Source organism: Zingiber officinale, chromosome 8A (genome assembly GCF_018446385.1).
Source record: "Zingiber officinale cultivar Zhangliang chromosome 8A, Zo_v1.1, whole genome shotgun sequence".
NCBI lineage: Eukaryota > Viridiplantae > Streptophyta > Magnoliopsida > Zingiberales > Zingiberaceae > Zingiber > Zingiber officinale.
The window spans coordinates 112830373-112837211 of NC_056000.1; positions in this window are offsets into that span (position 1 = coordinate 112830373).

Below are 6839 nucleotides of genomic sequence, written 5' to 3' on the forward strand. Positions count from 1 at the left end.
CCCCAAGAGGAGCTCATAAAGATTGTTATGTTAAATCCTACAGGTGGACTTAGTCCGACATGACGATAAGGTTGAGTGGTACTACTCTTGGACTAAGATATTAATTAAATGAGTTGTCAGTAACTCACTTAATTAGTGGACATTCGACATCTTAAACAAAGGGAGACTAACACACTCATAATAAGAAGGAGCCCAAAATGTAATTTGGCATTGGTGCGGTAGTTCAATAATAGTTCTTTACTGGAATGAATTATTATTGATGAAATTAAGTTCTGTGTTCGGGGCGAACACGGGATGCTTAATTTCATCGGGAGACCAAAATCAATTCCTCCTCTCGGTCCCTATCGTAGATGAGTCATCCAATGGGACCGGCCAAGCTAGCTTGGAACCCAAGCTAGGGCCGGCCAAGACCAAGTGGATGAGCCAAGTTGGTGGTCGGCCAAACCTTGGGTCCCAAGCTTAGGTGGTCGGTCACTAGAATATTAAAAAGGATTTTTATTAAAATTATTTCTTATGTGGATATCAAGATTTAAAAAAAAGAGTTTAAAAATTAAAAATTTCCTTTTATAGCTTTCTACAAAAGATTAAGAGAAGAGATTAATCTCTTTCCTTATTTGTAGATTAAAAGGATGGTTTTAATTTTTGGTAAAAACTTTCTTTATTTGTAAATCATCTACATGTTTAAAAGAGAGTTTAAAATTTGAAATCTTTCCTTATTTGTTGAAAAGGTGGATTTTAAATTTTAAGAAAACTTTCTTTTTTAACCATGTTCATGATTTAAAAGAGAGTTTAAAAATTAAATATTCTCTTTTATAAGTTTCTACAAAAGATTTGATATCTTTCCTTATTTGTAGATTAAAAGAGATTTTAATTTTTACAGATAACTTTCTTTTTATCCACATATTAAAAGAAAGATTTTAATTTATAAAATTTCCTTTTTATTAACCAATCATGAAGGGATAAAATTATTGGAGAAATTTTTTATAACTTTCTGGAGACAAATTAGGAAGTTTTAATTAATTAAAACTTTCCTTGTTTTGGGGAGAAGAGTGGCCGACCAAATAAATTGGAGAAGAGAAAATTATTTTTAATTAAATAAATTTTCCTTTTTATGGCAAAAGAATTAAGGAAGTTTTTATTTAAATTTCCTTATTTGTCAAGACCAAGGATTATAAAAGAGGGGTTAGAGGTGCCTTCATGGCGAACAACCTTTATTATTTTCTCCCTCTTTTCTTCCTTGGTGTGGCCGGCCTCTTCCCTTTCTCTTCTCTCCATCCTTGTGGCCGAACCTCTCTTCCTCCTTCTTGGAGATCAAGTGGTGGCCAGATTTTAGCTTGGAGAAGAAGGAGAGAAAGCTTACATCCCTTAGAGCTTGGTTGGTGGAAAAAGATCTTCATCTTTTGGAAGCATTGTGCTTGGCCGAAACTTGAAGAAAGGAGAAGAAGGTGCTTGGTGGTTTCTCATCTCGGAAGATCGTTGCCCACACAATGTCCGAGGTTAGAAGAGGAATACGGTTGAAGACCTAGAGGTTTTTGTTTGCAAAAGAAAATGTATACTAGTATTTAATTTCCGCATCATACTAGTTTTATTCCTTTGTAAAAATACCAAATACAAGAGGCATGCGATTCTAGTATTTCGAATTTATTTTCGATGTTGTGTTCTTTTATTTTTTTTCCTTGTGATTTGATTGTTCTTTTTGGTTGACCTAAAGTTATTTAAGGAAATTAAATATTAGTTTTCCTTAAAAGACTTTGTCTAGGCGGTGGTGGTTGTTCCCATATCCAAGAAGGTCATGTGACTCACCATACAGTCCTGGAAGCCAATTTTGGAAATTAATATTTAATGGAATTAATAACCTAGGTGATTTGGATCGAACGTGTTAAGTTCCGTAGGAGATCCAGGTCTAAACCTAAAAGAACAAATAAATTAAACCTTGGATCAAACGTGTTAAGTTCCGCAGGCGATCCAAGTTTAATTTAAAAGAACACATGGTAGCTAGGAAAAGGTTTAGATCTTTGTACAAAATTTTTGTACAGTGGAACCATTAGGCTTTCCGAGTAGCAACCAACAGTTGGACGGAGAAGCAAAGGTGTCGTGTGTTAATCCTGATCGGGAGAGGAAAGTGGTGGCAGCATCGCGACGGTATACAGTGGATGGCGCAATATAGGTTTAGGTTTGGAGGGAAGAGTGAAGTGTTGTAAATTTTGGCTAAGTATTGGTGGGAAAATTAAATTATTTTATTTTGGTTCATTAACATTGGGTTTTAAAAATCGCTGTTAAAACCGGTGTCTATTAACGAAAAAAAGCGCTCATAAACATCAACTAAAAAACCGATGTCTATGAGCGAAAACCTGCGCTCATAGCCACCGATTTTTGAAAAAACCGGTGTAAAATACTCAAAGATATCAGTTTTTGTTTAAAACCGTTGTTGTTCCACCGATGTCTATGAGGGTTTTTCTTGTAATGTCTCTTCCTGAAACTATGGATGACTATTTGAGTTTATTTTCAGATAGTTGGTCAATTGAGAATGATGCTCCTAGTGAAGATATCTCCAACAACAGTCGCGATTATACAATCGAATTTACCACAGATCAGGTTAGTTATTATCATTGTTTTATGCATATTTATTATTTATTTTATAAGTAGAGAAATTATATTAAGATTGGTAATGTCATACTTATACATCTTTGTTATATTTTTTATATAGATATTTAAAAGTAGAGAAGATATGATAAATTGAGTAAAGACAGTTGGTCTGAAGAATGGTATTGTAGTGGTTAATAAAAATTCTACTAATTTAAAAGATGGCAAGCTACCAAAGTACCATCTTATGTGTGAAAGAGGTGGAAAGTACAAACCGCCATGATATCTAGTTGATGGGCAATCCTTAAAAAGAAATACTGGGACTAAAAAATGTGAATGCCCATTTGAGTTGCGAGGTATACCAATACCTCCAGATGGTGTGATGTGGGGTTTAAGGGTTGTCTGTGGTTTTCATAATCATCAATTAGCAGAATATATTGATGGTCATGAGTGTTGGAGGATCGGTGGCCAGCTAGAAGGGGGGTTGAATGGCTAGGCCATCCCCAAATCGATTTCTTCTCTACAAAAGGTTAGTGCGTAGCGGAAATACAAAAACTAAAGCAATTAGAAACAAATAAGAATACAAATGCTAACAAGCTCGATGTAACGTGGTTGAGAGATGATGCTCCTACTCCACGACGTGTCCTTGAGGTGGACGAGCCCTTAATCCTTCGGTGGATCAGTCCCCAGCAATCTCCGGCTAGAGCTTCTCCTTTTCGGTGGAGTAAACCTCTCACAAAGGTTCTCTTTCTCTTTACAAGATGGAGTTTAGATTGGGAGGAAGAGAATTGACTTGGGAGCTTTTGGGCACAGAATAGGAGTTAATCTATATGCATCAGTAACCTCCTTAATGCCCCAAAGCTCTCCTTAAATAAGAGGAGAGAGCTAATCACAAATCAACTCAAACCCCGACACCAGTCGCCTGGTCCAAGCACCAGTCGACTGGTGTGCTGTTGGACCCAGCCAACGACTCTCTGCAGAAAGTCAAATTCTGCCAACGGCTATGTAGCAGTCGACTGGTCTCAGGAACAGTCGACTGGTCCCCATAGCCGACTAGCACAGAATGCTTCTGTGCATTCTGTGAAGCTGGATCAGTCGACTGGTCCAAGTACATTCACTCCTCTCATCCTTTCCGGAGTCGCCTTTGAAGTCCTCTTCCTCGGCCTTCGTCCCTCAGATGCACCCGAGCTCGCGGCTCCTCTCCGTGCCATCCTTCACGCTGCCTTGAAGTCCACTTCCCTCGGCTCCACCCCATTGCTCCTCGTCTGACGGTCCCTCGGATGTCTTCCACACCATCCTTCACCGACTCAACGATCCGAGTCCTTGGATGAGCTTCCCACACTTGGCCGCACCAAGTTCCACATGTATTTCTCCAAGTCCTGCAAGACTCAAACACATATCAAATACATATGAAAGTCTAACTTAAACTCTTTGACACACACATCAAAACCTAGGTCGATTGCACTAACAATCTCCTTTTTTTTGATGTGTGGTAATATGTTTAAGTTAGGCACAAATAATAACTCTGAAAATTACTAGCAATATGTAAAATATGAAGCATTAAACCCAAGCTCCCCCTTAATACATGCTCTTAACCTTAATTTTCAAAGATTTGCACACAAGTAGGTTTCTAACTTAAACCTACATATTTCTCCCCCTTTGACACCATCAAAAATATTATACCAGATACGTACACATACTATGGTATTAGTTTCAACCAAATTTGGACCAAAAAATTGATTTCAGAAATCCTCAGAGTGCTGGAAGGCTGGTACCAGTCGACTGGTACCTGTCACAGTCGACTGATATATGCTGAACTCGAATTTCAACCTTCTGAGGCCAACTTCAGAAATGCATAAAAAATTCCAGAAAATTCAAAAAATCATGAAATTTTGAAAACATATTTCTTGAAATGCCCTTTAACTAGGAAAAATATGTTTTCATAAAAAGTCAACCTATTTTTGAAATTTTGACCAAGTCTCAAGAATTCCAAAAACATATAAGTTTGTATCAATTTAAAACCCAGTTTTGTACTCATATGTTTCAATATAGCTATACCATAGTAAATAAAACATAGAATTGTTTTCAAAACATTTAAAATATCCAACTATGATCTATGGGCAAGATGTCCATTAATTAAACATTTGCTTTCCCCATAGTTGGTCTATGATTATTAAAAATTTGATACATATTATAACTCATCAAAATGCCATAAGCATAAGTGGATTATTTGTATCATCCTAGTATCTCACATTTATGGTTAGAAAATAATGCAAGTTATTGTGAGATAAAGGTAACATCTACTTAGCCCTCTCGATCATGAATCTCTATCAAGGCTAAGTGCTCCCCCTTAAGGTCTCAAGTCAACCATATAAGAAAAATTGGAATTATGACTTCCATAGTTGACTTGACCTAAAGTCCTCTAACCCTTGAGGATTGATTTTGGCACCCAATAGAAATTCTTTCTAATTGGGTTAAACAAATATTCCTTGGGTATCCATTTTCTATCTATGGTCTTTGTCTTGGATTGCCCCCTAGCAAATAGACAATGATAGGTCTTTTCATTGTTTGGTTCATTGTATCCTATCCCATTTTTCTTAAAACTTGCCCTTTGGCTCCCAATGATCATATTTAGGGTTTTAGAGCCAATTTCAAATTTCCTAAGGGCATTGATAAGGTATTCTATCTTTTCCCTTAATTCCCTATTTTCTTCTTCTAAACATGATACATTTGAACTTGAAGAAGAAACATGCATATCATCATCCCTAATAGACATGGATTATAATTTTTCTTTAAGCATGCAAATGTCATTTTTCAAAGTTTTATTTTTCCTTTTTGCCTTGAACAAATCATCATTTGTACTTTTAATGATCTTAATTAAAACATGAGGAGGAAGATTGTATACCTCACTTACCGAGACGTCCGAATCCGATGTTTGACCTCCCCCCTTCACTTGAGCTCCCTTCTTCATCTTCACTTTAGCTCTTTCCCTCTTCATTTTTGGATGAGGTGGAGGCTACATCATCAATTTCCATTAGAGCAAATTTGACTACATGGTGCTCCTCTTCCTCCGATGATGATGATGGATCATCCCATGTTGCTTTTAGGTTTTGAGCCTTCTTCCCTTTTTCTTTTGTCTTCTTCTCCTCCTTCTTCTTCCTTTCCTTCTTCTTCAAGAGAGGACAATCATCTCTTATGTGTCCTTCTCCATGACAATTATAGCAAATGATCTTTCTTGTCCTACTTTTGCTTCTAGAACTTTTCCTAGCACGAGATTTGTTAGAAGAAAAAGATTTAAATGCCTTTCTCATCTTCCTTACCATATATGCCTCTTGATCGCTATCCATTGAGGCACTTGATTAATTCTTTGGAGTCGGAGGATAGTGGGGATGAAGACTTCTTCTTCTTACCCTTTCCCTTGTTTGCCACAAGGGCTACTCCTCTTGATCTATTTGCTTCTCCTTCTAAACCTTCAACTCTTGTTTCATGAAGCTCCATTGTTGAGAAGAATTCATCTAGAGAGCTCTTCTCTAGATCCTTTGAAATGTAGAATGAATCTACAATGAGCTCCATGTCGAGTTTCTTGGGAAAGCATTGATGGCTTTCATTATGATGTCTCAGTTGGAGAGTTTCTCACCTACACTTGTTAGTCCACTTAAAATTTCTTTAATTTTAGCATGAAGTGTAGATACCTTATCTCCCTTCTCAAGCTTTACATTGTTGAGTTGAGTTCGGAGAAGATCTCTTCTTGCCAATTTAGCCTCCGATGTGTCTTCATGAAGCTCCACTAGCTTTTCCCATAACTCCTTGGCGCTTGAGTAGGTTCCCACCCTTGTTACTTCTTGTTGGGAAGAACATTTAGTAGATGATGGATGACTTTCAAATTCGCTAAATGTTCTTCTCTTTGCTTCTTGCTCCACCTTGTTTTCTCAAGTATCTTATTGTCTTGATCCCTAGGCACTTTAAAACCATTTTCCATGATTAGCATAATATCAAAATCGGTTTCGAAGAATACCTCCATTCTCTTCTTCCACCAAGAGAAGTCTCCTTCAAATTTGGGTGGATGAATGTTTGAGCTGGCCATTTGATGATGTTGTTCTTCTTGGTGATTAGTCCGTTGAAGAGCAACCTGGCTCTGATACCAATTGTTGGAGGATCAGTGGCCGGCTAGAAGGGGGGTTGAATGGCTAGGCCACCCCCAAATCGATTTCTTCTCTACAAAAGGTTAGTGCGTAGCGGAAATACAAAAACTAAAG